Source organism: Sceloporus occidentalis, unplaced genomic scaffold, assembly GCF_023333645.1.
Source record: "Sceloporus occidentalis isolate IW3139 unplaced genomic scaffold, rSceOcc1.0.p SCAF_67, whole genome shotgun sequence".
NCBI lineage: Eukaryota > Metazoa > Chordata > Lepidosauria > Squamata > Phrynosomatidae > Sceloporus > Sceloporus occidentalis.
In genome coordinates, this window is record NW_028317047.1 from 5595658 (window position 1) to 5613735 (window position 18078).

The 18078-nt window shown below is 35.4% G+C and overlaps 3 non-coding genes across 3 annotated transcripts; 2 read left to right on the forward strand and 1 right to left on the reverse strand.

Moving 5' to 3' along the window:
* Positions 1–2010: 2010 nt before the first annotated feature.
* On the forward strand, positions 2011–2121 carry TRNAL-CAA (transfer RNA leucine (anticodon CAA)). Its single transcript has 2 exons — positions 2011–2048; positions 2076–2121. It is a non-coding gene; the product is annotated as a tRNA-Leu (tRNA).
* Positions 2122–2903: 782 nt separating this feature from the next.
* On the reverse strand, positions 2904–2976 carry TRNAR-UCG (transfer RNA arginine (anticodon UCG)). Its single transcript has one exon. It is a non-coding gene; the product is annotated as a tRNA-Arg (tRNA).
* Positions 2977–3223: 247 nt separating this feature from the next.
* On the forward strand, positions 3224–3310 carry TRNAR-UCU (transfer RNA arginine (anticodon UCU)). Its single transcript is given in 2 exon segments — positions 3224–3260; positions 3275–3310. It is a non-coding gene; the product is annotated as a tRNA-Arg (tRNA).
* The last annotated feature ends 14768 nt before the right edge of the window (positions 3311–18078 follow it).

Consider the following 18078-nt stretch of genomic DNA (forward strand, 5'->3'; position numbering starts at 1 on the left):
ATATGCAAATCCATACACATCAGATTTCAAAAAATGAAAGGTATAATCTTCAATAGCAATATAGGATGTTATTTCCAAAAAAAAAAAAAAAAAAAAAGGGAGTATTTATATATATATATATTTATACATATATACACAGTTCGTATGTTTCATGTATTTCTTGTTGGTTTAATTCAAGTTTTAGTAATTTCATTTAGAGATATCAAGAGTGTAATAGCCAGTAGCCAGGAAACTCACGGTTACCGCTTCCGACTTTATTGGAGCTTTATTGGCACTCTGCCACGCTTAGTATCCGCGTCCAGCTAATTCAGGTTTTAGTAATTTCATTTAGAGATATCAAGAGTGTAATAGCCAGTAGCCAGGAAACTCACGGTTACCGCTTCCAACTTTATTGGAGCTTTATTGGCACTCTGCCACGCTTAGCATCCGCGTCCAGCTTCTAACACTCACGCCGCAATTGGTTGCCAAAACGTAGGAAACAAAAAAAACCAAAAACAACAGATGAAGCACCGCCGTCAGGAAACCGTCAGGAACCCAAAAAACAAAGGTTCGTCATCCGGAGTCCAGGCAATCCCCACCGCTCCACATCCAAAACTCAGCACTCTGTCTCCATTCCACCCCCCATCAAGGAGGAGAAGAAAAGGCACCGTCGTCTGAAGCCGTCCCGAGCTCAGGGCTCAGCACTGGTCACTGCGTGCGGTCGGTGCTTAATGCTCGGTGCTCGGTGCTCGGCGTTTAACATTCGGCGGTCGGCGGTCAGCGGTCAGCGGTCGGCGTTTGGGATTACGGTACTTCCGCGCTAGCCATGCTGCCCCTTCACCATCCGCCGGCCCATCACCACGCCTCAAACGTACGTAGTTACGTGACTACGTCATCACTCTTATCCTGACTGATGTTAAATAAGAACACGCAGACAAACATAGGACACAGAAACGACTAATGCATTTGAAACATCTATGTACGAAGGACTATGCGTGAGTCAGATAGGTGGTTTCATGACGTTTACTGCGTCCATATCTAGGCTCTGTGGCGCAATGGAGAGTGCATTAGACTTCTAGCACTTGACAAGGCATTCAAAGGTTGTGGGTTTGAGTCCCACCAGAGTTGTGGTTTTTCCAGTGGTTGACTGCATTTGATGTTCTTGTTTAGTTATAAGTTGCAATATCCACAAATTGCCTCTGAAAAATTTCTGTAATACTATTGACAGATCTTAAAATGACAGATTTTAATTGAAAGATTAAATTGTATTTCCAAATATCCACAATTTGTCTGTGAGAAATTATGGTAATCTGAAACAATAGAACGATCTAACACAAGTGTGGAAAGCAGTTTAGCGCTCCGTTTGTAAGATTAAAGTTTTGATGCGAAAATAATGCCAATATTCAAAGGTTGTGGGTTCGAGACCCACTAGAGTCGTGTTTTTTTTCCAGTGGTTGACTACATTTGATGTGCTTGTTTAGTTTTAGGTTGCAATATCCACAAATTGTCTCTGAAAAATGTCTGTAATACAATTGACAGATTTTACTCTAGTGCGAAATGTGTTTCAGTAGTGGGCCCTGTGGCACATTATACAAAGGATGATCACATAGATTTCTTTGGGCAAAAAGATTAGGAAATGTACAACAGAAAATCAAGGGTGCCCTGTGACTCTTATGGAGCCACTTGGAGCCAAAGTCTTCATAACAATAGTTGGAGATAGAATTAAAGTTTGCCTTTAAGTGTTTGAAACAGTACATCGCAATCAACTTTGATTTCATTAAAGGTGTTGGCAACGCACAATACGTAGAAGAACCCTGCATGCCCAGAGGGCGATAAGTTTGGTGGTCATATGGCACATCAAAAAACACATGTGAAATCTTAGCCTTCACATGCAGGATCTCAAGTCTGCTTACCCTGTGACTCTAATGAAGCCACTTTAAACCAATGCAGTGGCAAAAGGTCCCCTAAGAGCTAGTCCCTTGCCTTGAAACCATATAAAAAAAATATCTTCTTTCGTAGCAGCAGTAGCTTGTCAGGATGGCCGAGTGGTCTAAGGCGCCAGACTCAAGTAATGCTATCTTCTCTCTGTGAGGGTCTTCTGGTCTCCATGTGGAGGCGTGGGTTCAAATCCCACTTCTGACAGTCATCTCTTTTTGTGCTTTGAGCTTCGTTTAATTAAAAAATTTTTTGAGAAAGAATCCAAGATTGAATTTAAGCGTTGAAAGAGTACATTGCAGAAGACATTGATTTCATAACATAAGACAGCAATGTACAATCTCTAGACTCGAAAGAACAGTAACCTGGGGATCTAAACCACCAGCAACCTCAAGACAACTCAAATCCACAATCTTCCAATCCAAAGTCAGACACCTTACCCATTAAGCCAAGAGGTCCAGACAGAAAGCGATAGTCTTATTCCGCACTTTGGAGAAAAGACATACCGAAAGAGTTGAAAATAACGACCCAGGTGTAGATACTTTCCAATAGCTGTCACATAGATTTCTTGGGGGAAAGAGATTAGGAAGTGTACAACAGAAAATCAAGGGTGCCTGTGACTCTTATGGAGCCGCTTTGAGCCAAAGTCTTCATAACAATAGTTGGAAAAAGAATTAATGTTTGCTCAAAGTTTTTGAAAGAGTAAATTGCAGACAACTTTGATTGAATCAAATCTCACAACAACGCACTATCCGTAGAGGTACCGTGTAGGCCAAGATGGGGTTACATTCGGTGATCATATGGCACATTGAAAAAAAACACTTGAAATCTTAGTTTTGACATGTCTGCCTTTCATACCAAGAGGGACTAAAAATCTTGGGTGACACGTAACATGGAAAGAAACTGTTGAAATCTTAGTTTCCACTTGCCTGACATTCATTGATATGGAAGAACTCTAAAGAACAACAAAACCAACCCTCCATCAACTCCGACCACGAAGGGACTCGAACCCTCAATCTTCTGATCCGAAGTCAGACGCCTTATCCATTAGGCCACGCGGTCTGCATGTAACGTTTGCGAAAAAATGTGTGGATACGTTTCTCATAGAGCAACATAACTATATTTCCTTTACTTCACATGCCACAATATGCTTTTTATGACCACTGTCCTTCCTCTGACTGATGTTAATTAAGAACACGCAGACAAACATAGGACACAGAAACGAATAATGCATTTGAAACATCTATGTACGAAGGATTATGCGTGAGTCAGATAGGTGGTTTCATGACGTTTGCCGTCTACATATCGAGGCTCTGTGGCGCAATGGATAGCGCATTGGACTTCTAGCACTTGGCAAGGCATTCAAAGGTTGTGGGTTCAAGTCCCACCAGTGTTGTTATTTTTCCAGTGGTTGACTGCATTTGATGTTCTTGTTTAGTTGTAAGTTGCAATATCCACAAATTGTCTCTGAAAAATTTCTGTAATACTATTGACAGATCTTAATCTGACAGATTTTAATTGAAGCATTAAATTGTATTTCCAAATATCCACAATTTGTCTGTGAGAAATTATGGTAATCTGAAACAATAGAACTATCTAACACAAGTATGGAAAGCAGTTTAGCGCTCCGTTTGTAAGATTAAAGTTTTGATGCGAAAATAATGCCAATATTCAAAGGTTGTGGGTTCGAGTCCCACTAGAGTGGTGTTTTTTTTCCAGTGGTTGACTGCATTTGATGTACTTGTTTAGTTTTAGGTTGCAATATCCACAAATTGTCTCTGAAAAATGTCTGTAATACAATTGACAGATTTTACTCTAGTGTGAAATGTGTTTCAGTAGTGGGCCCTGTGGCACATTATACAAAGGATGATCACATAGATTTCTTTGGGCAAAAAGATTAGGAAATTTCCAACAGAAAATCAAGGGTGCCCTGTGACTCTTATGGAGCCACTTGGAGCCAAAGTCTTCATAACAATAGTTGGAGAAAGAATTAAAGTTTGCTTTTAAGTGTTTGAAACAGTACATCGCAATCAACTTTGATTTCATTAAAGGTGTTGGCAACGCACAATACGTAGAAGAACCCTGCATGCCCAGAGGGCGATAAGTTTGGTGGTCATATGGCACATCAAAAAACACATGTGAAATCTTAGCCTTCACATGCAGGATCTCAAGTCTGCTTACCCTGTGACTCTAATGAAGCCACTTTAAACCAATGCAGTGGCAAAAGGTCCCCTAAGAGCTAGTCCCTTGCCTTGAAACCATGTAAAAAAATATCTACTTTCTTAACAGCAGTAGCTTGTCAAGATGGCTGAGTGGTCTAAGGCTCCAGACTCAAGAATGGTATCTTCTCTCTGCGAGGGTCTTCTAGTCTCCATGTGGAGGCGTGGGATCAAATCCCCCTTCTGACAGTCATCTTTCTTTTGTGCTTTGAGCTTCATTTAATTCAACAATTTTTTGAGATCCAAGACTGAATTTAAGCGTTGAAAGAGTACATTGCAGAAGACATTGATTTCATAACATAAGACAGCAATGTACAATCTCTAGACTCAAAAGAACAGTAACCTGGGGATCTAAACCATCAGCAACCCCAAGACAACTCAAATCCGCAATCTTCCAATCCAAAGTCAGACACCGTACCAATTAAGCAACGAGGTCTGGACGGAACGCGAGAGTCTTATTCCGCACTTTGGAGACAAGACATACCGAAAGAGGTGAAAATAACGACCCAGGTGTAGATACTTTCCAATAGCTGTCACATAGATTTCTTGGGGGAAAGAGATTAGGAAGTGTACAACAGAAAATCAAGGGTGCCTGTGACTCTTATGGAGCCGCTTTGAGCCAAAGTCTTCATAACAATAGTTGGAAAAAGAAGATAAAAAAAAACTGGACGGTGGTGTGATGACGTGAGACCCTCACGGGGTGGAGCGTTGGAGCGTGCGGGATGAACTTCAGGTGATGGCGTCCTGCGATCTGCCTCCCCGGTATGCCTGACGATCTTGCTGCGAACTCTCAGCGTGTGGCTAGCGTACGGTTTCTTCCCCCGGCTTCCTTGGAAGTTCTTCGGTTGCAGCAACCCCGGGAGAACATCCTGAGGTGTGGCAGCTACCGATTGATGCTCCATATTGAAGGACTCGGCTATGTTGCCGTTATGCTGGAAGCTGGAATGAGACCGAGAGAAATCTAATATTTGGCGGGGAAACGCGCTACAGATTTTTGATCCTGAGGAGCTGTGGCAGGTGTCCGAGTGGGATCTTCAGAGTTCCTGGAAATCGTCAAAAGTACTTTCTATTTATTTATTTATTTATTTATTTATTTATTTATTTTTGGATCAAGATTGGAATTATTTTTTGGAACCTGTCTATATTACAATCATGATGGTGGAGGAGATTCTAATTTGGTAACAGATCTAGGGATATTTCCATTGAAAAAAGAAAAGGAAAAGGGAAAAAATGTATGATTATACTAATATATTGAAAGTACTATAATCATGTTGGAAACAGACTTTATAACTTAATCATGTTGGAAAACAGACTTTATAATTTAATCAAGCTACACAGGAGTAAGAAAATTGATCCCTTTATATGAATTCAACTTTACCAATCATCCTATCAATCATGCTATCAATTATGTTATCAACCCATTATCTATACACATGAATTCAGATTTGGATGGAATTAACTGATCCAGTTTATCTCCACTACGTGATACGGCTTGCGTCTTCTAATCATGTTGAAATCTAATTTAAATTATTAATTATTATAATTATGCTGGAATAGGACACCTTAATCTAATCAAGCTTGGAAGGAGGTGAAATTTGATTTGTCTCTGTGATTCTAATCAACTAGTGGATCATGGTCTATATATAAATTATTGATTTTGGGATCATATATTTTGATTCATATTTTGACACATACTTCACTAATGAATTTTGACACATACTTCACTAATGAATTTATAAAATTTTGATTATCACTCAATACTTGAACTGTGGTTATAAGAAGAAAAAAAAAGAAAGAAAAAAAAAAAAAAAAAGGAAAAGGACAGGAAAAAAAAGTAAAAAAGAAAAAGAAAAAAAATATAGTCATAATCTTTTTATTTGTTTATTTCGATATTTACAATAATAAAGAGGACACGATGGCGTCAAAAAGGGAGGATCCAAAATCAAAAAAAAGAGAGAAAAGAGATCTAGACCAAAAAAAAGAAAAAAAGATTTCTATGCTATTTTCACCCCAGGTTCATAGGAAAATGGAGGAATCTGTGTGCTTATCTGATTCCACTATTGATGAAATTGGAAGACACTCTTTAAGTCCTGCAGCACAATCTACTCAAATGATTACCAAAGAATATTTGCAATTATGTATGGAATCTCAGCTGAACTCATTTAAAGATGAACTCATGAAAGTGAACATGGAGTGGAAAAGTGAATTTAAAAAAACGCAAGAATGTTTCAATCTAATTATGCAAAAGAATGAGTTTCTTGAATTAGAGTTAAAATCAATTAAAGATGACCTTAACCATAAAGAGAACATCATAAGAAACCTGGAACAAAAATTAAATGACGCCGAGGATCGCACACGCAGGAAGAACTTAAGGATACATGGCATTTCGGAGGATATTAAGCAGGACTCTATCAGAACGTATTTGAAAGAATTGTTTTTAGATATGGGCATCCGTGATGTTGATAGAGACGATATGATTGAACGTGTACACAGAACGTTAAAACCAAAGAATCTTGCTGAAGGAAAACCCAGAGATATAATTATTCGCTTCTCAACTTTCTTTATACGATACAAAATATTATTGGCAACAAGTAAATATGTTCCGAAAGTAGATAAATTTCAAAACTTAATGTTCTTTCAAGATCTCTCTCTATTTACTAGACAAAAGAGATTTGAATTTAAAGAAGTGACCAAGATTTTGAGAGAGCAAAATATTAGATACTCGTGGGGATTCCCAGTAAAATTGTTTATTATGTCCGCTCAGCATCAACCAGTTAAGCTATCAACGGTTGATGAAGCTAGGAGTTGGCTTAAAGGAAATGTAGTACATGGTTTGCAATAATAATCTCGCGGATGCGCGACTTCTGGGGGGGGATTTTTTTTTTTTTTTTTTAGTGTGTGTTATTTATACAAAATTATATAGGTGTAATCTCATATTATATGGTTTTTGAAGGAGTGTAGGAGGAATATTCACTTGTGCTATTATTAAACTACAGGTATTGGTGAATTAATGGATTTGAAGGGTATGTACATATGCAATAATGATATAATTTAATCCACACTTAGTTTTAAAAAAAAATGTAATTAGATATAAAGCATTTTACCATTTGGAGTATGGTGTTTCTAATTTCACGATATATGCCACTTAACACATAATTATACTTATAACTTAAATCTTTTATATTTTTACGGGATCTTATTTCCCTAAGATATCTTTATTGATCACTTAGGATTAATTTTGGCATAGACAAGATTAATATGATTAACTGCCAAATACACTAGTTTTTTTTTTTTTGTTTATTTTTTTTTTTTCGGTTTTTTTTTGGTTTTTTTTTCCCCCCTCACCCATTTGGTCTATTTATTATTCTTTCCTCAATATAGATTAGTTCCCGTATAGCTCCTCAACAAGGTGGAGTTACTATATCCTGGGAGAATGTTGGGTTTTTTCTCCGATGTTTGGATAGTATTTGGGCTTCCATTAATTTTTGTAAATTGTGTTATTTGTGTGTGGATGTAGGATGTATGGATTGTGAGGGTGTCAAGCCTTATCAGGTTTATGTTAGTTATAATAACCATCCGAAACATGGAAGATCTATTTAAGATTATTTTGTTGAATGTTCAAGGTTTAAATCTGCCTCATAACAGATATTCGCTATTCAATTATATAAATAATCATCATATAGACATATGTTGCGTCCAAGAAACACATTTGAAAAATGCAGATATCTACAGACTGAACAATAAAAGATATATGGTGCTTGAACATTCATCGTTACCTAGCAGGAAAAAGCGAGGTGTAGCTATCCTAATCTCAAATAAAATTAAAGTTGAGTTGATCTATAAGCAGAAGGATTCTCACGCTAGATATGTTTTCATAGTGTGTAAATTAGACGAGAGATTATTTTCTATTTTGAATATATATGCACCTAATTATAAACAGAACCATTTCTTAAATGGCACACTACAAAAAATTCAGAAATATACCCAGGGAACCTTTTTGTGTATGGGGGACTTTAATTGTGCTCCTGATGCAGTATTGGACACTCCCAGTCCCCGAGGTAGAACTCCTAACAGAAATCAAGTTAATTTATCTAATGCTTTCAGTATTACTCTTGGTAAATATAAACTCTATGACATTTGGAGGACGTTGAGACCGGCAGACAAAGATTATACCTTTTTTTCGGGTCGACATAAGACTTTTTCACGTATAGATCTTATATTAACTACAGCGAACGTGATTTCAGATTGTAAGCGCATTAGTATAGGAAATGCAGCCTGGACAGATCATGATCCAGTTTGTCTGGAAATAGAAAAGAAATTTCATTTGACTTTACGCCCTTGGATAAATGAATCATCATTAGGCTGTAAGGATTCTCTTGATTACATTTCCCAGACGACCACTCAGTTTTTTCTTGAGAATTTGACGCATAATATGAGTCTGGGTAATATCTGGTGCGCTTATAAATGTGTCTTGAGAGGATATTTAATTAAAAAAGATGCATATAATAGGAAAAAAGGAAAAGAAAAATTGTCTGATCTATATATTTCATTGAGTAATTTAAAAAGGAAGTGCGGTCAATCTCATGGAGAACAAGACATTATGAATATGATTAAAATCAAAAAAGAAATTGAGGACCGTTTAATAAGTAAAGCAAATTATAATTTGATTAAGTTAAAGCAAAAATTCTACTACGCTGGGAACCGGGCAGAGAAACAGCTTACCAACCAATTAAAAAATAGAAATTTATTCAGCGATGACGTAGCACGTAAGCGTGCTCGCGCGCGGCGTTCTGGAGCCCTGGGCGCGAAAACCTCGAGTATCTCCTCCGACGGCTTGCTGCTCCTGATATTATCCCGGCACTATACCGGCATTATCCCGGCATCTTCCCGGCATCATCCCGGCATCTTCCCGGCATCATCCCGACACTATACCGGCACCATACCGGTACCATATTGCCATTATACCGGCACCATACCGGCAGTCTTATCGGCATTACCGGCACTACGCCGACACAGCGCTTGAGTTCAACAAAAGAAGATTAACTCGGGAGAAAAAAAAAAAAAAATGCCGATTTATATATATGGCTGATTTTATTAACTCTAAAAAGTCCCGATCCGATTGAACATATATACTTCAGAATTACCATGAACTGCAGACTTTTGGAAACTGCACATCTTCTCAGATAAGTCCATGAATTTATTTTTTTCTTTTTTCTTTATTTTTCTCGTTCTGCTCTCACGATATACATGCTTGATCAACTAAATGATATGAACTATAGATCTTGGAAGCCCCATACTTTTGATAATTTTCGTCTCTGGCTAACTAAATATTCACAAACTTTATAAAATGAACTTTTGGAAAGAATAAGCTATAAAAAATCCGCTCTTAAAGAACCTTCTGTTTATAATACAAGAGAATACTTTAGTAGATAGACATCTGTATTCATGAAACAATAACTTAAATTATCTGGTTCTAAGGATTTTTGGGAAAAAAAAAAAAAAAGAGGTGATCCTGGTATATAAAGAGAGTACATAAAGTTATTTGGATCTATGAAAGAGGAGAGATAGGAGGGGGAAAAGAAAAATAGAAATCAGAGAGACGGAGGAAAGAAAGGGGGGGAAAAAAAAAAAAAGGAAAGGAAAAAAAATAATAAAAAAAAAATAAAAAAATCTTTTCCCTCATGATGGCCTCAAAAAAAGTGGCTGAAAAACCTACAAGAAGAGACAAAAGAGAGGATAGGAAGGATAGAACGGATAAAAGATTATCCTTTTTCTCCCCTCAAACTTCGAAACTTGAAAAAGAAAGATCAGATGCAGAAGTTGCAATGAATAGATCGAGTTCGGGTGAAGAAGAGCAACACAGTATGACGTTACCTCTCCTGGATCCGATCCCACAAATACAGGAATATTTGAATACCGCACTTGACAAACAGTTTGAGAGGATAAAACAAGAAATACACTTACAGATTCAAGATTTGAGAACTGATTTTTTGGCACTTGCTACCAGAGTCAAAGTAAATGAAGAGAAAATTGAAAATTTAATAATGATGGACTTAATGCACCAGGATAATATTAAACAATACAATATGAAAATTGATATCATTGAAGAAAAAATGGCAGATCTAGAGGATCAATCACGACGACTAAATCTGAGGATTAGAGGGATAGCGGAAACCGTCTCTAAAGAGCATCTGGAAAAATATCTTAAAGAATATCTTTCAAAAATTGGAGTTTATTAAGAAGATCAGACCCCAATGTGGGAACGGTGCCACAGGACGATGAAACCATCAAACTTACCATTAGAGACTCCTCGAGATATCTTAATCTGTTGCACAGATTCGCGCACAAAGGAAAAGATACTGAGAGCACACAGAGAAGTAACACCACAAGAACCTTTTAAAAACATAAAAATTTTTCCGGACTTATCCTACTATACACGAATGAAGAGACGACAATATATACATTTAACTGAAATCTTAAGACAAAAACAAATTCGCTACCGATGGGCGTTCCCAGTGAAAATAATTCTAACTTACGAGTATAAAACATGGACGTTTGATTCGCCTGAGAATCTGAAAAAGTGGCTACTAGAACATAAATTAATAGCAGCAGCTAACTCCTAACGTTGGAGGACCTACTTACTTATTTATTTATTTGTTTTTATTATTTAATTCTTTTTTTTTTTTTTTTTTTTTTTCTGGGTATCACTATTTAAAACAAAATCACTATATAGAATATGGATTTAGATATAAATTAATAATATATATGAGTAGGTAATCTACAATACACTTCACAGTATGGTGATACTAAGTAATATTGTCAATTGCTAACAGATAAGATTGATAATTTTCAATTTTCATGAACCTTGGATACCATTATCTCTTTAGGACTTTAGAGTATTAGGTAACACTGTTAATTGGTAATAGATAAGATGGACAACACTTAATATTTTTTTTTATTTTTGGATATCACTATATTTCTAAATATTAAACACTACCATATATTATAAGTCTAGCAAATGATAGCCATAGGCTATGGATAAAAAAGAAGATAAGACACAGAAAAATGATCACTAAGGATTATTAAATAGATACACATAGGTGATGTGCTATCACATGTATAATGTCCTTTTTCATTATTTTTTTTTTTTTTTTTTTTTTTTTTTTTTTACCACTATAGAAAACAAAATGACTATGGATTTAGATATAAATTAATAATATATATGAGTAGGTAATCTACAATATACTTCACAGCATGGTGATATTAGGTAATAATGTCAATTATTAATAGATAAGATATTCCTGAACCTTGGATATCATTATCTCCTTAGGTCTTTAGGGTATTAGGTAACACTGTTAATTGGTAATACATAGGATGGACAACACTTAATATTTTTTAAATCTCGGATATCACGATATTATTTTAAAAATATTAAACACTACTACATATCATAAGGCTAGTAATGACAGTTATAGGCTATGGATATAAAAGAAGATAAGACACTGAAAAATGATCACTAAGGATTATTAAATAGCTATACATAGAGGATGTACTATTATATGTATAATTTCCCTTTTTTTGGTGTTTTCTTTCTATATATTACATATTTAATTCTGAGATATCACTATATAAAATGAAATGATTTTATGGAATTTGGATCTAGATATAAATTAATAATATACATAAGAGTAGGTAATGTATAATATATCTCACAGTATGGTGATATTAGGTAATCTTGTTAATTATTAATGGACAAGATTGATAATTCTTAATATTCTTGAACCTTGGACACCACTATTTTTTTTTTTTTGGTTATCATTATATAAATTTGGACCTGACAGATATAGATTATGGACATAAGAATAGATAAGACACTGAAATTGCTCACCTAGGATCATTAATAGTAGATACACATTGGGGATAAGAATTGAGTTATATAGTTTTTTAATCACTTATACCTATATCCAATAATTATTATTATTCATTTTTTTTTTTTTTTTTTTTTTTTTTTTTTCTTTAGCCCAGGGCTCCAAATTGCCATCTGTGAGATGGCAAAACATTTCTGCAATATAGGGGGTGATTGTAGAAATAGGAGGTGTGACATGGTGTCACTCTACCTAAAAATATATGTGTTTTATATGTTGTGTAATTGTTGTATTTTTTTTTATTTTATTCATGTTTATTTTAATTTTATACAATCCAAGTTCTGTATGAAGCGAGATAGAAAGATTAAGTATAAAATTTCTAATGGGTTTAATTAGATTCGGCACGATTAACACTCAAGGGCTTAATTCCCCACAAAAGAGATCTTTAGCTCTCCAGAGATTGTGGAAAGAGAAGATAAATGTTGTCTTTTTACAAGAGACACATTGGCGAACAATAGATAAAATCAATATAAAAAATCAGAACTATCCCCTATGCGTAGAGGCATCTTTGAAAACAAAAAAAAAAAGGGGGGTTGCGATCTTATTCTCTAAAGATATAGACGTAAAAATTAAACATATGGATATAGATCTAGATGGCCGTTATATCATAGCTATAGTAGAGATAAATAATATGATACTAACATTACTCAACATATATGCTCCTAATAGCTCTCCTGTAATTTATTTAACAAACATTTTGGAGAAAACTTTAAAAATAAAACAAGGCCCATTAATTTGGATGGGAGATTTTAATTGTGTGCTAGACCCCCATTTAGATAAAAAGTCGTTCAAAAAGTTAAATAAAGAACGCAGTGTTATTTCACAAGCAAACAGACTTCAATCCCTACTAAATAGACATAGTTTATATGATATTTGGCGTATATTACACACAACCGAAAGAGACTTTACCTGTTTCTCTAAAACGCATTGTGCTTATTCCCGTATAGACCTAATTGTGGGAGATATCGGGTTGACATCAAAAATTAAAAATACTAAAATCCATGAAATCACGTGGTCTGACCATAACTTGGTAACTATGGACATAGAAGACTCTGTGAAAAAATTGGCTTCAGAATGGAGGTTGAATTACAACCTATTAAGGAAAAATGCAGATGTTGAATATATAAAAGAAATAACCCAACTATTCTTTAAAGAAAATGATGTAAATAATATGTCTGCATCCAACTTATGGTGTACATACAAAGCAGTAATAAGGGGGCATTTTGTTAAATTAGCGGCACATATTAAAAAAAATACAGAAGCCAAATTATCGGATTTATATATAACTTTATTCCAGCTAAATAAGATTAACAAACAGACCCCCTCTAAATTAATTACTGAGAAAATTGAAGTTATAAAGACCAAGATAAATATAAAACTTATGGAACAAACCAATAAAGTTTTGATGGCATTAAATTCTAAAAGATATTACAAGGGAAATAAAGCAGATAAAATGCTCACGAACTTGTTAAAAAATAGAAGAGAAAAAAGAATTATCTCTAAAATATCATATAAAGGTAATATCCTGATGGACCCGAATGAAATAGCACAAGCTTTTAATGATTATTACAAAGCTTTATATAATTTACCAGATAATGCAACAGAAACAGATATCCAAGATTATTTTTCAATGAGATTCTTTCCTAAGATCTCGGAAGAAGCTTTGACAGGTTTAAATGCTCAAATTACTCTGGAGGAGGTCCAGAATAGAATTCGAGAGCTGAAACAAAAAAAATCACCAGGTCCTGATGGTTTTGACTCAAGTTTCTATAAGTTATACATAGAGGAACTCTCCCCATATTTAGTAAGGGTATTTAATGAAAGTATAGCTAGAAGATCCCTTCCAGAAGAACTTTTAAGAGGGAATATAACACCAATTTTAAAATCAAATAAAAATCCGGAAGAGATAACTAGCTATAGACCGATATCTCTCCTCAATACAGACGCTAAGATATATGCGGCAATATTGGCCCATAGATTAAGTGTAGTACTACCACAACTAGTCCATACAGATCAAGTAGGCTTTATTAAGAATCGATTAGCTACTAGTCATATAAGAGCAATTGCTGGTATTTTTGAGGAAAATCTTAAAACTAATATTCCACAACTGACCCTCTCGCTAGATGCCGAGAAGGCTTTCGATAGGGTCAGTTGGAGATTTATGGCAGGAGTATTGAAAGCCTTTGGATTTCGAGGACGAATATACCATGCAATAATGGCTCTATACACTAAACCAATGGGTAAAGTAGTAGGTCCTGGAATCATATCAAATTGGTTCCCCTTCTCGAATGGCACTCGTCAGGGCTGTCCTCTTTCTCCGCTATTATACGTTTTATCTCTAGAACCCCTAGCTAGAGATATCAGGGCGGATCATAATGTGAGGGGCTGTGGAAAAGGGAGAATGCAAAAAATTAAACTATATGCAGACGATGTGTATTGACAATTAGGGACCCAGTAAACTCCATAAAACATATTATGAAATGGATAGATCAATATAGCTGGGTCTCTAACTATAAATTGAATATCGATAAGTCAATGGCTTTACCCTTCAATTTGGATTATACACAAAGACAATGCATTGAGACAGTGGGATTCAAATGGGTTAAAGATAACTTTACTTACTTGGGAATAAGAATTAACTCTGTACCTAAATCTTGGATGGAGATTAATCTCCTCCCCCTAATCAGAGATATGAATCTGTCTTTTAAAAAATGGAGAGGACTATATATCTCATGGTGGGGGAGAATAAATGTGGTTAATTCATATACTTTGCCTAAGTTTATCTATATCTTCAGGATGGTTCCACATATAGTTCCGGTGAGCTGGTTAGAACTAATCCAACGATTGATTAATAAATTTATATGGGGAGAAAAAAAACCCAGATTGAAATTTCAAGTTATTATAAAAAATAGAAATCAAGGCGGATTGGCAGTCCCCCTGATAAGAGAATATGCACAAGCGGCATTATTCATGCAGGCTATCTTAACACAAGCGAATAACGCAAGACAGGAAATCTGGTATAAAGGGGAACTACCGGGTAATAATATAAATGGGGACCTACAATATCTGTTCTGGATCTCCTCTAGGAAAGCCATTGAAATTACTGCAACAGGAACTAGTCTAGCATTGCGGCATATAGTAAGAAATTGGCATGAGATTAAATCAAAACTGGGACTAGAGGGTATGATACCAACTAGTCTTCCTATCTCTACTTTAGAATATATGATAGAAAATTTAAACCTTTTTGCTTGGAAACAGAGCGGCATAAATAAAATACAAGATTTAATCGAGGGAGACACAATTAAGACGTTCCAGCAATTACAAGCTGATTTCAATCTCCCAATAGGAGAATGTTTTAGATACCTTAGGAAGAAAAAAAAATAAAAAAAAAAAAAAAAGGAAAAAAAAAAAAATAGAAATTTAAAAAATCGAATTCTTAAACTTATAGATGGGGATAAATATATTTCTAGTCCTGATAATATTGGGACATCTTTTGGTAAGTTTGATACATCCCTGTATAATATTGTAGGTCAATCCCAAGATGATGTACAGATGAGACAATATCTGCAGGACTCCAGATTGCCGAAGTTGACTGATACATTGATAGAACAATTGGACGCTCCCTTTTTGGAGAGTGAAGTAAATGTAGCGATAAAAAAACTAAAAGTACGTAAAGCTCCTGGTCCCGACGGATATACAGCACTGTTTTATAAAAAACTGTCCAAATTGATAGTTCCGCACCTAACAAGTATGTTCAACGAAATCAGCGCAAATAAGTCCTTTCCTAATGGCATGTTGGAGGCTATTATTCTTCCTATACCTAAAGCTGGGAAAGAGTGCTTGAAAGTGTCCGATTATAGGCCAATCTCTTTGATTAATTTGGATACTAAAATATACTCTTCAATACTAGCTGCCCGTTTAAAACCATTGTGCCCACAGTTAATTTGTAGAGATCAGTCTGGCTTTATAAAAGGAAGACAATCTAGTGATAATGTCCGTAAGATTATTGACATAGTAGAATATGTAACCACTCATGAAATTCCATCAATCCTCTTGGCTTTGGACGCGGAAAAGGCCTTTGACCGGGTTAACTGGACCTTCTTAGAACAGACATTGAGGTCTTATGGCTTTGGTGAAGGCTTTATTCGAGCTGTTATGGCGTTGTATACAACACCAACCGCAATGGTAGTTGGTCAAGGCTTTAAATCGGAACGTTTTAGATTAAATAACGGGACTCGACAAGGTTGCCCATTGGCACCTTTGCTATATATTCTCACATTAGAACCATTAGCTTCGAGAATTAGACTCAATAAAAGCATTAAAGGAATAAGAATTGGTGATTTGGAAAATAAACTTTGTCTATACGCGGATGACATATTACTATCTCTGTATGATCCGTTAAATTCAGTTGATCATTTGATGGCCGAAATTAATTTATTTAGCAGCTTCTCGAATTATAAATTGAATATCACAAAAACACAAGCTGTAATGATGAATATCTCGGCTTCATCAAAAACTAGCATTGAGGAATCCTTCGAATTCTCTTGGGCGACCGATAAAATCGACTACCTGGGGGTTGTAATCCCAATCAAGATTTCGGAAATTATAGAAGTTAACTTTAGTAAATTACGAGATGAATTGATTAAGCAAATTAAAGAGTGGAAAGGCCTTTTTATTTCTTGGCTTGGTAGAATGAATGTCATTAGATCCTATATAGTCCCCAAATGGTTATATCTTCTTCAAATGATTCCGGTCAGGCTCCCGTTGTTAGATTGGTTTGTGATTGAGCAAGAGCTGACAGGCTTCTCAAATCTGGAATGCATACTTTGGCTACATCATTTTAAGCTTAAATCAATTAGAAATAACCTACCAATTACTCTCCATAGTTCTATGGAGTTTTGGGAGTATATTAAGCCTTGATTAGGCCTCCGTAATAAAATAGTTTCAACAGCTCCGCTTGAAACTCTCCAGTATAATATCTCCCAATTAAATTTGAGAAACTGGACCAACTATAGGAATAAAAGGATTATAGATATTTTGATACAGGATAAAACAAAAACGTTCTCTCAGCTCTCAGAGGAATTTGAATTCGGCAATCTGGAGTCCTTCAATGTCTTTAGGATAACTTTCTATGTTAGATCTCATTTGTATGTGCAGTCCTCATCTATTTTGAGTCAAAAGATCTGCGATATGTTTTCTACAGAAATTATTCTAAAAAGCCTAAAAAAGTGGTATATACTGCTTGAAGAAATAGAAACTCCCCTTGTTCATATTGCATTAAAATCATGGCAATCAGACTTAAAGTGTCTGATAGATTTAAATATATGGATTGGTAGTTTATTTGAAATTAATAAAATTTCGCATTGCCTCAACATGATTGAACTGCATTACAAGATAATGTGGAGATGGTATATAACCCCGGTGAAACAGTGTAAATTTAATTATAATGCGTCCCCTCTCTGTTGGAGATGCCGTTCTTCTTTAGGATCATTCTACCATATCTGGTGGGAATGCCCACAGATCCAAAGTATTTGGCAAGATATATTTAAGCTCATTTCTGATACTTTAAATCAAAACATAGCACCTACTATGCGAAGAGCCCTACTACATTTTGATTTAAACGGATTTCGATTTAACCAAAGGGCTTTTATAGTACAATGCTTGCTAGCCATGAAGATAATTTTAGCTAGACAATGGCTACAATCATTATCTAATTCTTTGTATCATGTGGTGAATCAAATCAGCCATCAATGTTTGATGGAACGTGGCTTTTTTCTATCTCACCAGTGTTTACAGAAATTCCATAACATCTGGAGACCGTGGCTGACTCGGCACCCTGACATTCTCCCAAATTTATAACATAACGTATAAACATACTGATTATATCAACTTGGCTTGACAGTTTGAATGTATTGTATGGATGGTTTGTTGGTGATTCTTTTTTTCTTGTGGTTTTTTTTGGTTTTTTGGGGTTTTTTTTTGTTTTTCTTCTTTTTCTCGTTGTGGGGTATAGACTGGGA